General features: G+C 38.2%; 1 protein-coding gene across 1 annotated transcript in view; it reads left to right on the top strand.

Annotated features, from left to right (window-relative positions):
* The first annotated feature begins 2,938 nt into the window (after positions 1 to 2,938).
* Positions 2,939 to 18,499, top strand: part of LOC105833922 (MOXD1 homolog 2) — a 208,581-nt gene continuing 193,020 nt past the window's right edge. The window contains exon 1 of the mRNA XM_012676033.3: positions 2,939 to 3,756. The gene's annotated coding sequence lies outside the window, so the exon portion shown is untranslated. The remainder of the gene's footprint in view (positions 3,757 to 18,499) is intronic.

Here is an 18,499-nt window from a genome sequence, read left to right on the forward strand (position 1 = left end):
ATCATTATACATATATGAGACATTACATACTTTAACGTATATTCAGTACTAAAAGTCTTTGGGTTAAAAAGAATCAGATGTGTTTTTTTTACGGCAAACGTGATAAAATATGATGTCACTGTTTTATTAACATAACAGATTAAAGTTTTGTTATGTTATTGATTTAATCATTGTAACATCGTTCCGTAAAATTTTACACGCGGACGAATATCATGTGCATACACATGGAATGCAGAATTTAATTAGAAAATACTGTTATTCTGTGTTCTAGATTTTTCAATGTCAAAATAATGGAAATATAATTTTTCGCATTATTGCCTTATTGTGATACATTTCTTAAGAGTCGCTACAGGCAAGTCTCATATTGTCTACCGGGAAACTTAATCTTCAGCTGCTTCCAGGCGAATGAGGTTTCATTAAAAAAATCCAATTTTCAAGAGCGACTACGTTTAAGTCAAGGGGCAAGAATTAAATTCTACGTGCTTTTTTTTTTGCTTGCGGCAGCGCGAAATTTGATGGGCTCCCTTGAAGGAGACCCTCCCGATACACGGATAGTATCCTAGAGTGCGTAAAAGGAGGCTGATATTAAAAGAGGAAGGAGAAGCATAAATAACAGAGAGACGCTTGTCGTTGAATCAAAATTATTTTAATTACTTAAAATTAACAATGAAATATGTTGTTGCTCGCAAATAGAATGTAACGGTACACATTTTAAAAATAAATATTTAACGTACGGAAGTTTTGGATGCATTATTAAAATTTGAAATCTCTATGTTATCTTCACCAGAGCGAAACTCTTTAAAAGGGTTACATAAAACAGTCGTACATATATTTAAAGCATAACTGAAGTTTGTTAGTTGGAGACATAATTTATTCATTAAAGCGATGCAGTGCGAGATATTTCAATTCTACTGGTGGTTTATCATTGATTTAATCATGTAAAATATATAGGTACATAGATAAATAGATGCGTTAGGACCCTTAGGATATGATATGTACTTAGGCGTGTGTTACACACTAAGGTATGAGATAGCGGTCGTCGATGACTATGACTAATGACGCTCCACTTCGCGATACTTCTGCTGGTACGACATTCATTCTTATGGAACGTGCAATATCTCAAAGTAAAGGGATCTACATTCACAATTAATTGCCGGTTAATTGTGGTTGGCATGATGCGGGCGCCATGGTGGAAATTGGCGTAACTTGGTGCGGCGCGAGAACTCGTTGTGCGTGTCGAATTTATGCGCATTGCTCGCAGTGGAAATGGAAATGTCACTCGTGTCGACGCCATTTGTCGAATGGGAGAGCTATGAAAAGTGTCTTGCAAATAGTGGTGATGCAATTACGCGATCGTACCAAAATTCATTCTGCAAATATCCAGTAATCCCAGGGGACTGTAGTTTCCATCGTAATGAAAGGAATTTATAAGCAGGCTCGCAAATTAATCTAGTTGTATTGAAATTTCAATATATCGAGCTTAAATCAATTTTCACTGATGCGGAAATTTCTCTCGCGGTTGTGCCGGGATTGTAATTGTTATTTTGAAATAACAATTCACTTCAAATAAAACCTTTTTTTTTACTGACGATACGAGCGTACAGTAAACATTAACTAGCAAAATAAGGATTAACCGCTTTAGTGCGAATATAATATTAAAGTATATAATAAAATAATTATATAAAATAAGAATGGGTTTCTTAAGAGTTCTTAAGTTCTTTCGCTCGAAATTGTATGTTTGTCGATTGTATATAATCGGTAATAATCTTGGTAGTGATCTTTTAAATAACTTCAGCTTGTGTTCGGCGTTCATTATTCCAAATGACAGTTGTAACATCAAGACTTTTTATCTTGCACCGATGAACCGCGAAAATGGCTCGTGCTTAGGTTCATTCGATGGAAATTTCTTTTTCGTCGATTCTTACCGTCGCCGTACGCTGAAATCCAATGGTCAAAGAGAGAAAAAAAGGGAGTAACACCCGTTTCTTCGAGCAGCCGTTTGCTCGCGAGTATGATAAAGAGATCTCCCTCCTCGCCCGTCTCTCCCCAGCCTGATCTGAGAAGAATGGCACGAGTGGAAATGTCGAACATGTGCCCGGGATTGGCCGGAGCACTTCCTCGGCCGTGGAGAACTCCAAGGAGTCAGGTGCAAGGATGTACATGCGCGCGGACGTCGAAATATTTCTGAAAGGCACGGCTGGTCAGGACGCGAACAGGGTGGGACGTGGGGGTGAAGGTAGGGGCAGGAGAGATCTAGAAAGTCCTTGGCAAAGGGGTGCACCTTCAGCAACGCGCGGTTTCTCGGGGAGGAATGAGAAGGAAAGAGAGAGAGAGAGAGAGAGAGAGAGAGAGAGAGAGAGAGAGAGAGAGAGAGAGAGAGAGAGAAAGATAGAAGTGGTTGATCGTGTGCGCTGCCGGTGAAGAGAATGGGGTGGTCGTTCGGTCGTTCGTACGTGAAGGGTCGGTGTTAGGCAGTCGGAACATGGCATAGAGCGCGCGGGAAGGAATAGGCAGAGTCGTAGAGGGAGGTACCGACCACCGTTGGAATGCGAGCGCGAACGAGGACGAACTAGTAGAAGTCTCGAGGAGGAGGAGAGAGAAGGAGGTAGTGAAAATCGAGAGCGGTAGAACGGTAGAAGGAGAGAGAGAGAGAGAGAGTAGGAACAGAAGAGAGGAACAGTTCCCGAAGAAGAAAGGTAGAGGGAAAGAGAAGGGGAGAAAGAGAGATATACAAAGCCAGGTTGAGAAAGTGGGAGCAGGCGAACGGGAGAGGGCGAAGGATAGAAATTCACTGGGGATGGTGCGCGCGTAGGGTCGCGCGCGCGACAGCGAACGTGGGTGTTCTCGAAAGGGGTGGGAGAGCGGTAGGAGAGAGAGAGGGAGAGAAAAAGCGGGAGATCGGTGGGAGAGAGAGAGAGCAGTATGAGAAAGCGGTGGGGGACTCCCTAGGCCGGAGGAACCAGTCGGGTCCCGGCTTCAGGTCGTGGCGGCGTTCAGTTCACAGGCGGGTGCCGTAGCGCGCGGTTAGCCTGCGTACGGTGTTGTACGGAGTGTGTGTTTTCTCGTTGAGCGAAAGAGATAAAGAGAGAGAGAGAGAGAGAGAGAGCAAAGGGATTGTCCAATTTGACACAGATGATGAGCGGGGCGGGACAGTGTTAACAGTTTTTCGCGGGTAATCGTTTGAATCTGAAGAACGCCGATGTTGCCCCTCCGTCTTGACTCCAAAATCTCGGCTCCGATCCGACGGATGTAGCAGCACTCGCTCTCTCTCTCGCCGTTCGTGAGAGGAAACGAGTTCGTATTTTTCCGCCGCGAACGACTCGATTCGTTTGAAACCTGTCGATCGTAATCAGTGGATAGTGTGATATTTGCTTGGTCGCGGAGCGCAACTTTCGGAGCGTCGACGTGCGACGGACGTCAACAAGAAGACGAGAGTGACGCGATAGATAAACAGATCGAGAGGCGCGAGTGGCTGTCTGTCACCGACTCGCTGCCGAGAAAGAGATAGAGATAGAGATAGAGAGAGAGAGAGAGAGAGAGAGAGTTATCGGCTTTAGGAGAGGGCGTAATCGAGAGGAGCTCGTAAAGTGAGTGAGTGACAGTGGCGGAAGTGTGTGATCGCCAAGGCGGCGGATGATAGGAAGTTCTTAACGACGCGGGTGTGTATTACGACGGAGGATTCATCGAGATTCTCTCCCGAGAGACGACGCTCAAAGTCCGGAACGAACATCTCGACGGTATCTCGATTTTTGAGTGGTAAGTTTTGACCCATGACTCATAAAATTCGACGAATCGGGCAACACAATAGAGGAAACGAAATCTGAAAACAAAAGATATGTTTAAAGGGCGTTTCGAGAGATTAGATTAGCAGGTAGGCGTTTACGACATTTTCAGGCATTACTCTGGCGCGACTGTTTTCTCCCCTTTATCCCTCAAGCTCATAAATCTACCGTAAAGATAGAAAAATATCAAGACCTTATGTTTCATGAAGTTTGGTATTCATATACAGGAGGACTTGTAGAAAATACATCGATAGGACGCGTAGATACATTGGTAAAATATTAAATCAATCAAGCAGAATATTTTAATAATAATTTTTCTTATGGGAAGAAATTTGTTTACGTCTTTTGTTTTCGCGAAAATTGACACAATTTTGGATCCGCCGGTACAATGGACGGAGTTTCGTTTGTTAAAAGTTGTCAGAATTCTTTGACATGTTTATCTCATTGTCGGTAACTATGCAAAGTGCTATGAAACATATCACTGCTTTAACAAGTGACGTGGAACGTAGACTTTCTCCATGCTCTCGCATGCGAGACTCAAAGGCGAGACTTTGAAATTATCGACATTGATAATGTTTTGCGATAAGAATAGAAATATGCTAGAAAAGAGATAATTATCTTTTGAATGATCTCCATTGTACTTTATAACAGTAAAATTTCCGCTTTAATAATGTCTGTCCGGGCTAGATAAAATGTCATTAAAAGTTGCTTAAAAGATTCTAAATTTTTATACTTACTTACGTAATGGTAATATGCTTACGATGTAAAAGCACTTTACAACTTCAATATAGTTATGAACATGTAATACTTTTTCCGACATTTTTATTTTATTTGGCGTAAGGCAAATTTTTCCTTACAAATATATATTTAGAAAGCAAATATTCGTTGTCATAAGGTTATTTGTAATGTTTTTTGTTACACTTTTTACAATTGCGCGATATTATTTCGATGTGTGTCTATAAATAGTACGTCTGATGATTAATAGCGTTAGGATTGTGAAACATTAGGACTTACTAGAAAAATGACTCAGGTAAAATCACACAAACAGTTCTAACAATTTAGATATCATTATCTATTTTCTGATAAAAGTTTTCGACTGTCTATCAAAAAATGATAGGTGTGTTTACATTCGAGTTATTTTCATTTTTTACGATTGTGAAGCATTAGGATTTAGGGCCGGTTGTTTCCAACCTCTTGGTAAACTTACCTATCAGGTAAATGTGTCTGTCTTTATTTATTTAAGAAAAAAAAATGAAGATAGATACAAGCGCTTACCTGATAGGTAAATTTGTCAAGAAGTTGGAATACTCGGCCTTTGCTAGAATGACGCAGGTAAAATCACGTACAAATAATTTTCACAATAAAGCTTAGAAATCGTTATCTTTTTCCTGATAAAAGTTTCCGCGTGTCTATCGCTCATCAAATAAAAGGGGCGTTGTTTACATTCGAGTTATTTTTATTTTTTCTATAGAGCGAGAAAGAAATGACTCTCATTTACCGTGAGAAACGCGAAAGTTAACAGTCCGCCGTCGCTCGGCGATTTGATAGCAAACGGTTGAAGTTTCTGGTTCACCTAGCGAATAGCTGCGAGCACCGCGAGAGTCATTTCGCGAATAATGCTTCACGGTAATATTCGCAGATCGATGTTTATGCCGTGGCGCCTGTCACGCGCAGTCTGTCGCTCCAAGCTCGGAGCACAATGCAGTGAAACGCGAAAGTGATCCCACGCTGCAAAAAAAAAGGGAAATAAAATCGTACGATCGTAAAACACAGAGGCTCTCGATCATGCGAAACGCGCGTTTGCGCGTATATCACGTGGAAAAAATGATCGAATCAAATTTTCGGAACTAATTTAAAGTTCGCGCAAAATTGTTGAAATTTAGTGCCATGTGGCACACGCTAATGTCTCGCATACAAACTGTCATTATCGCTGCTCCTGTTCGTGACAGGTTCTTTGAATAAATACGAGGTCGATTTTTCGTTTACGCATGCACACAATTTACTAGCCACAAAATTATTGGATTGTTTAATATTTACAATTTATTTGGGTGATTTTATCGTCAGGACTGTGAGTGACGGGAACTTTGGTTCTTAATTGACTATTTTTATATCAGAACCTAACTGTGTTTTAACGTACTGCTAATTTAAACGGAATAATCGGAATAACGTTGTAATGCTTAGATTTTTGTATCTGTGCGAAATGCAGGCTTTCCGTGTTACCCAAAAGGGCAATAATCGATTCCTCCGCTTTAATGTCGCAGTCAATGACATTCCCCGGCCTTTTCGTCGATGAGATTGCAAATCTCGGACTAAAGGCGATGTCCCTCGAGATTCGCGGGTTTTCAATGAAACTTGACAATGACCGGCCTAATTCTGAGGGCACTGCCCGGGTTTTTTCTTTTTTTCGTAAAAGTTTCCGACTATAACGTTGTCTCCATAGTCCAAGGCGGTGAATTTAAGAGCATTGTCGTGTCATGCGGCCAAAATGAAAATAAGAGAAATTCGAACGGAACCCTTTGCACCGTGCCCACTGCGGGAAATTTTTCTTTCCTTCTTAGAATCTTTTTGTCCAGAGATGTCCGTAAATCTTAATTCATCTAAGTCAACGATGTTTTCGCTGTTTAAAATGTGTCGGAGAAAAGATATTCTTTCGGCTTTTCCCTCTATGGGATCTTTGTGCATGCGTGTTTTGACAGTGCTTGAACTATTAATAAAATAAGGAAACTGTCCGATCAATTTACTATATCTTCGATTAATGTATTCCTATTCTAGCCTTCTAACTTTCTAATACCTTACAATCTCGTTTCGTGTCGCTACAATTTTTTAGTGTTGGGATATTTGATTTTCTTATGGGGCTTTCTTATACCCGTAAAGCGTCAAAAGCGCATATAAAGTGTTATGTTTGAAATGGATAATCTTACAGATAATCTTACGGATAATCTTTAGAAAGAGAAAAGGTTAAACATTCTTAAGGACTACATTTGGATAGTTAAATATCACGAGAGTTTTGAGAGGATTAAGTTCTGGGATCTTTTCTAACCGTAAATAGATCCTGGAGTTCTTGACGGGACTACCTGGACTGTTAGAAGGTAGCATCTAATAATGCTATAATACGAGCTAACGTCTCATGAACGCCGGTTTTAGTAGCTCGTAAATGCGTTGTGTTACAAGTGACTTTACGAATACAGCATGGTAAAAAATATGACAGTAGCGAGAATGACGAATGGTAAAAGCTCACGGTGAATCACTCTTATATTGTAATCTTTGCGCCGTATGATATATGACGCGAGAATGAAATATTTCGTCTCGACTGTCGAGACGAAATATCTTTTTCTGAATATATACGTGATGGAAAATCAGAATGCGCGTAAATAGTAAAGCGCGTAACTCTTAAAATCTTCTATGATGTTTTTTAATTTTATATGTACTTTTTAATAAATTAATTTTTTATATTTGTGGCTGGTATATTTTGCAAACCGCGTTGTTTTTACAGCATGGTGAAGTTGAAAGAATTGTATGGATATACCACTCAGAAGTTAATGATGAACGATGTTTAAAAAGATACAAGATAGCTAAATGATATTTTATTCAAGTAAAGAATACTTTCCTCTCATATATCAATTTTTTTCCGTTAAAATTACTCATAATATGACATTTATTTATTACAATTTGACAAGAAAAAGAAAGATCACTAAAACATTAATATTCTTGTTTTGAATTAGAACTTGATAATCATTGCTAAAGTCACTTTCGGTTTTTTATAGGAATAAATCCGTAAAGAACTTACGCAAAGAGATTGAATCGTTCTTATGCCGATCATACAAAAAAAAGTAGCAATCGATTTGAATTCGTCTCTCTTTGATATCGCGGCAATTCGTAACGCGCCGCACGGTCGTATTTCCATAGGAGTTGAGGAATGGGTCCTCTCGCGAAGTGCGAAAAGATTGTCGCGAGCGCGAGAGATGGTGCGCGCGGATAACGCCGCGGCCGTCGGGCGATGTTTCACCCGGGCTGTCCTACATCAGGATCTTTACTGACTATCTCCTTTAAGCTTACTCTCTTCATGGAAGGTCCTCCGCGGTTCCGAGACCGTTTGCGATTCCTGCACTTCCAGCTCTCTCTTTCTCTCTCTCTCTTTCTCCTTCGTCACTCTCGCATGAAAATTATTCTCTCGTTCGCTTTCCGACGGACGGAAAAAGCAATCTGTTAACGGATCTCGTTCTTCATCCCTGTATGAAAAAGTGTCTCTTCAAATCTGCTTTTGCTGTCAGAAGGATTAATATCAACGTTCGCATATCGATACTTATTTAATCTCTCTGCTTGAATAAAAAAAAAAAGAATGTCTGCGTTAATGTGGCTCAAATTAATATTGGCATATTGGACTTTTCATCTTTTCACGTTAATCCTTTTTATTGAACGCGCGCAGTACGATTTTATTTATCATAATTTATTATATTCTTCTACGTATCATATATTTTAGTTATTATTCATTACTTTTATTAATATTAACGTTTATACAGAATATATACATTATAATATATATTCCGTGTAATTGTATAAATGAATACCTTTTGTATCAAACAATAAAGAATAATACGTAGTTGTTGATATAATGGAACATCATTAAACGTTAAATGTAATTTAAGTGCGTTGCATTTCATCCGGATAAGGTTATTATTTTATAAAATTCTAGTGCATTTCGAGCGTATATTTGACAATTTGTGAGGAACGCAGCAATTTTGTGATATGAAAATTTGAGGCATTCTATTCTGTTACGTGCGATAATAAGGTAGCGTGGCATATTAAATTAGTCACGCAGGCTGTAGCGCGCAATTTGCATTGAAATTGTAAAGATATCGGCAAGTAACGTGCAACATTCATTTCGCATAAGAATAGTAGTGAATGGAAAAGCGTCTATTATGTATATAATTGACTCCTTTAAAAATAGTTATCATGCAACTCGTGCAGATTGTCCATCGATCTCTTACTTATCGTTGGATCAATGCTTGTTAAAATAATATCTTTATATGAGTATTTTGTATTGTAGGAAAAAAATTGGGTATCTCCAAGCAGTTTAGTTGAAGCGGTTTTTAACAGCAACCAAATATCGTGTTTTATACAACAAAATTTTTAGTTTTTTTTTTTACTAAATGTATTTTCCAATTTTGCAATACGTTGCAACTAAATAATTTTTGGCATATTTTAACCAAAATGTTTTGTTTTTCCATCAAAATTTTGGTTTATAGAACAAAACATTATTTTTTTAGTGCATTTTTTTGTATATGAGTATTTTTATTATCCAAGTATTATTTTGCGTCCAATTTGATATCGTAACATTTAACGGGAAAAAGAAAAAACGCAAAACATTTTATCGATTAACTAATTCTAGACCCTAGTACAACACTTTAACCTTTATTCTTGAATAATTTCTCAGCTGCCGTCTACTGAAAAAAATCTTTTATAAGACAAGGGTTATTTTGGAGTCGCTGGAAAAAGAATACGTTTCAATTTTCTGACGTACATGCATGATAATAGTCCTTTCTGTCCGCTCGCCGAACAGTTAACATATTCGACGAACAGGCTATATCAGTAAACGTCCGCACTGGTCTTTCTCGAGCGGACGAGATAACAGAACGCGATCAATAGAAGGTCGGATAGAAGACTCCTTAGTATGCATCATTTGTCGCGTTTATCTAATCCCAAGCGAATCAATGAGAGCGGATCGAACGGACGCTGTCCGTCGGCCTAAATTTACGGTCGGTCCTTGGCGTGCTCGCGCGCATCTGTCGCTTATCTGTTAATCCGCGTGTGATTTTGTGCGGATATCTCTGCCCCGTCCCTCTTGAGTGTGACGGGGAATCGCGGACGACGTCTTAAATAGTCCAACAGATAAGATGGAGACCGCGGCAAACTCAAGACAGTGTAAGACCTCTCTCCCGACGCGACGGACGGACAGGTCGAACGGACGGGCTACGCTCTCACGCGAATTCTCGTTTCGCGAGTCGCCGCGATAGGATCTCTCACTCCTGTATGTGTGCCTCAGCTGTGAATTTCGCGTCCGTGCGCGGGCATATCGATCACGGGTTTATTTTATGCCCCTGTAAATTAAGCGGCGTTAATTTCGCGTCCTGATACGACGACGACGACGACCACTTCCAAGAATACACCACGCTCTTTAGCATATCGCAATTTCATTTCCGCGTATGACGCGCGCGCGGTTCGCGCGTCATATCCGCCTTAAAAAAAAAAAAAAGAGATTCATTAAAGGGCGAATATGCACTTTATATTCACCCGCGGCTGACGTAAACGAATCGGTAGTCTCCTCCAGCGTAATTTCCTACGTAAACTCACGATCCCGTTATATCTCGCGGTAATAATTTGTAACATCTAATTTAAATTCAGCGGTCTTCTCGAGATTGATTATTTTTATCGATAAGAGTTTCTTATACATAACTCATTTTCTATTCCCAGTCTATTTTGTGTTATTTTGTTCCTGCGGCATTGACAATCACGTATCTCGCATGGTTTAATCATGTCGTACACATATAATTTTACACAAGACCCAAGTTACTATTAAAACGTATGGCTCGCTATCTTCTGTGTTCCGTTCCGTTCAATCGGCACCCACGTGAGCCCCTGACACCCTTTCACTTCACAGGCAAATCACGCATTTGTCACGTATTTCCGCTCGCGCTTAGGTATATGCATGCACCGACTTTTTCTTAACATCCTGTCGCCTTGTGCAACGCGCCTTGTGCCAGGCGTCTGAGAACATGAGATATCGCCACGCGCATTGTTCTCCGGTCGATCTGATTTTTCGGCGAAGCTTTATCCGAGAAAAATCCGAGACTTTCTCATGAAATTCCAACACACCTGGGAAGTTCGTTGACGTTTCCCAAGAATACATCGCACGCTCCGCGTTTGCAACGATGGTGAAGCGATTTGTTTACTAACTAAATATCAGTTAAATAAAAAGTATTTTCTGCATCCTCTCTTGGATATGGAAAACGATAGAAGCGTTAAAGCAAATATTTTTAGCCATTTTTCGACTAATTCGTTTAAAAATATCGGAAAACTCCATTTCTCCGGCTGTTTATTGTTGCAGGAATAACTCGTGAATGAGATTGAGATTTTCCTCTTAATAAATGAAGCTGCGGTGCCTCGAAAAGGGTTGACACGTGACGCGATGGCGGGCATTCAATTAATATCATTAGTTGCTAAAGCTTGATAATACCAATTAGTGAAATCCAGGCGTGAGCGGCGAGCCTCTCGGTGTTTGACACCCCGTGCAAGCCCAATTATCCTAATCCGAAATGAACAACTACGTGCCGTCGTACTGCTAAACATTCGTTCGCACTGTAACAATTAACGATCGTCATTCTAACATTACTGTGCGAGCCCTCGTTAATTCCTCGCGCGCGACTCTTTATTTAAATTATCTGTCAACGTTGGGTGCAGCATAATAATTATAGGACGGGAGATGAATCCGACGTCAAAGGTCGAATAACTCGCTGCGGAAAATCATTGTTCGTTGCAACGCATGCGTTTCCATCGACATCCTGCACGAAATGTCAAGCTAATCGTAAAGATAAGTGGGCGAGGATGATTGTGTCATAACTTTACAGAGATTGATTTATACCTGGAGATATAAATTATTACGTTTCATTATATCGTATGCATTATTATTGATTTGCGCGATTGCATTTAATGAAGCTGCTCGATGAAGGTAAATGTGTATTCATTAAAGGATTATAATGCTACTATTATTATTTGAATTTTAAAGCTGACAATCTTAGAATATTCAGCATAATTAAATTTGACATGTTTGCCTACCTACGTTTGCTGCTTCAGTTAATTATTATTCAGTAATATGGCAATTCTATTCCTTTGTGTTCTCTAGCGTTTCACTAAGCCATACCGAAGCTCGCGAATTTCGATTGAGTTTGGATTGTTAAGGAGTAGTTGATAATTTGATTTGGTAAAGTTGCTTATCTCTGTCTCTTGAATTTGCACAATCACTTCCCAGAATCCATCTAATTAATAATCTTGCTTCGAATATCTCAAAACAATGCTTCTAAAGGAATCTCAGTAAACAGAATCTCCGAGTTGACAGAAAAATTTTATATTACTTTCTAGAATTCGTAGAATTATGCAAGAAAGTATTTGCGTAAAAATTATAGAAGTATACTATAATTTAGAATATTAATTAAATAATCTTATAATTAAAATTTTTTTATTTTTTGTTTTTCAATTAAAATTACATTTTAGTGCCTCATATTTCTATCCATTATTCTTTGAAGTGTTATTTTTTTAATAAGGTACACTGAGAAGATTAGAGATTTAAAAGAGGTTTAGTCGCTTAATGACGTTTCGTTCTATTAAGTTATTCTCCCGGTAGCCGCTCTCTCGACGATCATTCTCCGGCGATCATCGGGGTCGCGTTCGCGCCTCGCCCACGTAGTGCCATTAAGGCATCGAATTAATCGACTGATCGGAGACTCATCGAGGCCAGAATGATCGTTGGAGGTAATGATAGCCGCGGGGAATGCTAATGTAGGGGCAAATAAAACGACGTCTGCCTTCGCGTTTTGTCACTCGGCGTATAATTTCGCCGTGGAAAGTCCAATGAAAGATGGCGAAATACGGAGGAGAGGAGGAGTTGGGAGAGCGCGGGGACCGGTGGGACCTGATGGGCCGAGGCGCGCTTACAAATTACGGAGAGAGCGTAGTCACCACCAGCCGCTGGGACGACCCGGTAATTTGGGAAGGGCGATGAGATTAAGCTGCTCCTCGAAAACCATCATTTCATCGCGACAAAGGTACGCATTACGCGATAGGACGACAGTACGACGACAGGCGCACTCGCGCCTTTTGACTTGCTAATTCTGAATTGACTCCGCATGCTCGAAGCTCCCTCGTGCTTCTTAGCTGATATTTTTGAATCTAGCTCCGTGTGATTATTAGGAGTGCAATTGTATTACGCGTCGACATGCCGCGACAATGTATTGCGACTGTAGGAATGATTTTTCTCAGATCTAAATTTGCGACAACTGAGTTGGCGTTAAATGATAGGTTATTATTGCAAAGATCAATGAAGAAACAGGTCATCTTTTTGAATATTTTAAACAGCATTGTATATATTTGGAACAGATTGTATTAATTTATCCTTTATTGCATTATATTGACAGATGATGACAATTTTTGAGATCGTATTAGTTTCAAATACATTGATTTATTGTTTGTTTGTTTTTTATCAAGATCGGAAATTCAAAATTCGTTCTCAATAGATGAATTTTATTAATTCACATGGTTCTACTTTGAATTATATATCAGAGAATGGGTCCTTTGTCGAGTAGATGGTATGATCAATAATGCTGCCTGTCCTTTTCGACATTTCGAGACTAAAGTAGGAATCGTCATTTTCCCACAAAGAAAGTGTATTAGAGGTAATCTTTGATTTGCTAATTTTCAACTGCCCGCGAGCAGAATTCGCTCTTTGATCTTTTGCGCGTATCAACGACGCTACGTGGGCGTCAAGCTGGCTTCGTGATGTCCTTGATTTTCCTGGCTTTGCAGCGAGATGAAGAAATGTAGTTTGTGCTATTGGAAGAGTAGACGTACCTTTGTACACATTAGATAATTAAAAATAACTTGACGATATTAACTTTATCGCTGGTGTTTTGCAATATTTATATTGTTTGGAATAATGGAGAGAAGAAATTTGAGTTAAGAATATGAAATTATGAAACGAATGATTATTTTGTAATGATTTAGATGATTATATATTTTAGTATTTAATTATTAATTAGATATTTTTAATAAAAAAATATAATTTTACTATACATATATAAATTATAATTTACTATAATTTTATATTAAGATTTTTTAAAGGAAGAAAAGGGAAGCAGAGAAAATGAAAGATATAATTATCATAAAATAACAAATTATAATAAGTTTTTATAATAGAAAATGATATTTTTATTTTATTATTAAAACAATCGAAATACATGATAATATATATGACAGAATTTACATTTATTTATTACAAATTTTAAAATTGCATCGCGCAATTTCAAGTCTGCAAAGCAGTCAGATAGATGATGAGATGCTTTTGCTTAATCTGGTTTTGGTGATTGCATCTGTTTTCTTCGTGATCTTACCTTGAGAAACAGTTACAAGAACGATACGCCGTTCTTTACTCTTCAAATATAAATCTAGAATTTCAGAGCGAAATTTACAAAGAGATGGGAAGATAGGAGTGATATAATTAATTGAACTACGATTCCTGTCGCTCCGCTTTGATTTTCTAATTCGCGAATTCGGTGTCGCCCGAGGTCGCGGAAAAGCGCGCGTTTGCTTTTGTCCCGAGAAATTTTCATCGCCATCGTTATATTTCACACGTATTGTTCGTTCCGTTCCGTCACGCTTCGCCGGAATCCGGCCATTCAAGCTTTTGTCGCGTGCTAAAATCCCGAAGTATGAACCGAAATGATTAATCGAGTATCGGTATATCGTTGCGTCGCGCCGCGCGGCGATCAATGTCGATATTGATGTAGATTTTTTGCGTTCGCCCCGGTAAGCGGGAAATCAAATAAACGACGCTATCACCGTGCCGGCCCTCGTGGATAACGAAGTTTGTTTTTTTTTTCCTGGAAAACTTTGGTGCATTGTCGATCGCGTTGCCCGTTGCACATTTTAGATAAACGTATTTTGGGTAGCATTATGCGAAAAATTAATGTCTCACTGCAGTTTATCACAGTGTAAAAAAATAACCTGTTTTATTTCTATTTATGTTGTATCATATTTACAGAGATTTTAAATAGAACTTTTTATATTTTGAACAACTCTTCCTCTTCCCTTTTCCAGAAGGCAATAGGACAGAGAATAAAAGACCGTGAAATTTTGGAAATCTCGAGATTTTTTTAGTGTTATGTTCCTTCTCGAAATAAATTTTTTATTGAACTCCAGAACCATGTCCTAGAACAAGGAAACGGCGGGAAGTCGAAAGACAACAGATAGTCCGCGTCATCTGCGTCGGATGACAAATGTTAGCCCTTAAGAAATGGATGGGCGGCGGCTCCATATATCATAAAGATAATTATATTACACTGCTTCTGGCAAGTATTTTTAGGCATCTGACATCGGTCGGGTATCTCGCAGTGCAGGACACCATTGGTCCTCCCCTATCCGTCGCACCCTTCTCATCCCGCACTGCTGCTGCACGTTTGTATCGCGCGAAGATAACAGAAATAGATCCTGTTACGAAGGGGTAAAACATTAAATTGTTCATTATTTGTCCCTTCGACTGTATCCGAGCATTAAAGAGAAATGTGCAGCTGCATCTGCTACAAAAATCGTTCATCTACGCACAAACAATAATCCGCGCAGAAAAGTATTTGCATTATCATTTTATATGTAGGTAGATCCCGAGATGTTCTTGCAGCCAAAAGGCAGCAGGGTATAGTAAACTAGGAAAGATAAGGATTATTTTAATATTCTGTGATGTATTCAGATTATTAAGAATTATACTGTTTTAGTGGTTTTATTTTATGAAAAACTGGAATAAATTTTCTGCTTGGAATATTTTTTTAATTCCAGAGTTTTTTCTCTCTTATAAAACGCCTTTATTACGTACATTTTGTATTATTTTAATTTTTGTTATTGTAAAGAGTAGAATGCGTTTTAGCATTATCACATTTATATATTAATTATAAATTTTGTCAAAATTATTTTCCATTGATTATCTTCGAGCATGCGATTATTCGTTACATATACGTCCTTCCATACATACATTCGTCGAATGTGATTGATATATTAAACGAATTCCCCTTTCTCTTATGATAATTAGTTTGCAGATAAGCTAATTCTAGAGTTTAATACGTACGTGATGTTCTGCCTCGTGCACATCCGAGGATCCCTTACAGTACGATTTTAAATGAGCTTGCAAAAAGCAGGAATTAGTATCAAACGGCTCTTAACAAGAGTGAGGAATAATCTGTGCTCCGCACTCGGCGCTGAGAGACAGAGACAGAGAGACAGAGAGAAAGAGAGAGAGAGAGAACTATTATGCAATTCTCCTGTGCCCGCCGGTGCATTCGCGTGGTTGTGAGCAAACGGCATTCTCATGAGCTCGAATTAATCCGCGGCTTGTGTTGTGACCATCAAAGAACTCTCTCAACGAAACCGTCAGGAGCATACGAATCGTTGCTTCGCTTGTACTATGACTTTAAGCGCCCTCGATGATGGGCCCTCGAGCACGTTCGAGTCTTTCCTTTTCGTCGAGTGCCCCCTGAGGCTCATAAAAACTCCCATTTTCGTTCAGCATTAAATATTATTGCTTTTATGTGCTGTGAGAGTGACACTAAATTTTCGATGTTGCAATCTTACGATCTATTAAAGTGAAAAATTTCTTCAAAGAATTATACACAATTTTTTGTATTGCTCAGTCACGTTAAACAACAATCTTTAGTATTATATAAAAATATATTAATTACGGTATTATGTGTCTTCGACATAATTTTTATTTACAAATCTTTTAGGAGATTATTGACATAAAACGTCTTTTTAATTTTCACTAAAATTTCCTAGTTTTATGCACACACACACACACACACATTGTATTAGTTTTATATATACATATATAATAAATTTTTTTGTAACAATTTATAGTCAATTCTGTCTCATGGCGTTGCAATATCCCGATGCAACGTGTGAAGCATAAATTAGCCGCGGCCACTACTCGGATCGCCATTTGGTATGAGATGCCCGTCGATCGCGTTCAGATTCTCTTATCCTTTGTTGAAAACTTTCGTTGCTTCTCTCGTGGAGCTTAATGAGGAAACTTCGAAACGAAGCTATCGCCGTTTTAGTGTCACGTTCAAGAATAAGCTGATTCTTAGCAGCGCTGGTACTTTTTGAAGAAGAGTAGTCGCTTTTTCATTATTCTTCAGTTCACTGACGATCCCTTCTCTTTCTTTTTTTTCTATTGTTATTTTATACAAACACGTGAATAATAGTATATGCATAGAGCTTTTAATATAAAATTAAGCATAACGTACTATTTTATTTGTAATAAATTGTAGATTATATATACACTGAAAAACGAATTTATTAATAATAATCTTTGGAAATAATTTAGTTAAATGTTTCATTAATATAATTAAATATTTAGTAATTATATTAATTTTAGTAATCATACATAATAATAGTAACCGGTCAGTTACTAGTGGTTAAATATTATCTACAATATTTAAATATTTAGTTATATTAACTGACCATTTAATTGAAATTATTTTACTAAAGCTTAGTAATTATATATTATCTACACTTAATTATTTTTTTATTTTTTTAGTATAGTAATTGATTGCAATTACGTTAGACAATATTGAGTAATAATTGGTAAAATAATTGCCATCTTAATTTTAATGTATGAACATTGACGCATAAACGTAATTAGTATGTTTGTATAAAAAAAAATAGTCCTAAAGAAAAAATGCGATTTTTGTATATTTCTATCTCTTCACGAATAATGAAAATGTTATCGGGATCATCACACACGCGTCTATATGAAAAGCAATGTCAATAATATATCTCGAAACGTATCTCTTTCATTTTGGTGTCGCGGCTTTTAATTATCTCACGTAGCACGAGTGACATAGCTGCACAAATTGAGAATGAATGAACGAGGGCGGGTTGAGAGAGAAGACTCGAGGACGCAGTCAGGTAAATAAATTTGTCGAAGTTCTCGTGTCGCGTCGGTCCGGTTATGGGTGGCATTCGAAGTATGCGGTGCAAATGGACGGAGGGTGAGCGCATAAACGTTCCGACAACCGTAATCGTGTTTAAATGAGAGTGCAACCTCAGACGCAACTAATTGCCTTGGTTCAACCTTTTTCTGGCTGTCAACATTCAAAATCTACAAACAAAAATCTATTTCTGATTAATGAGCTTAGGGACGAGGTATCAAATGATGTGAATATATTTTCCGACATTTGGCTTTTATGATGGAAGTCAAATATGTGTGCGTGTGTGTGTATGGAAATTATACATAATCTGTATCCCTATTTATCTCAACTAATTTGAACAACATAATTTTGAATGTAACATGACGGTAAACTTTATACTATCAACTCTCAAATGTAAACTTTGTGCTCTTCGTTTTCATTAATATTTAACTTTCCGATCTAAACCCCGAACTTTCGAATTATTAATTTGTAACTTTCTAATGTTTAACTTTCAGCTTTCAAATTGTATTTTGTAATTTCTATGGCGGCATTAGATTTATATCATTTGTGTTATGATACTATTGTGTGCATATTTTAATATAAATAATAGATTAGATAAATTAATTTAGAATTATTCATGTCCCGTACAATTGATTAAATTTCTTTAGTATTACGGTATCATTTTCACGAGCAATAAAAATCGAAATTACACCTTGGTTTATCTCAATTACTTCGACTAGATCCGGGAGTCACGAATGGGATAATTGACGAGTGAAGCCAGCTCGACAATTAGATCGCTTTTAACTCAACTCTCGCGTACTTGAAAGTACTTGAAGCACTTCCAGGGGTACGAAAGAGGCGTCACATCTGTGAGGCGTTCTTTCCTTCAGACCGACGGAACATATTTTTTTCTTGAAAGATGAGCATTACATCTCACCGTAGCGCTACCGTGGGCCGACGTCTAATGATAGCGTGCCCGGATGTTCTCCCTGG

This window comes from Monomorium pharaonis, chromosome 9 (genome assembly GCF_013373865.1).
Source record: "Monomorium pharaonis isolate MP-MQ-018 chromosome 9, ASM1337386v2, whole genome shotgun sequence".
In the NCBI taxonomy this organism is placed as follows: Eukaryota; Metazoa; Arthropoda; class Insecta; order Hymenoptera; family Formicidae; genus Monomorium; species Monomorium pharaonis.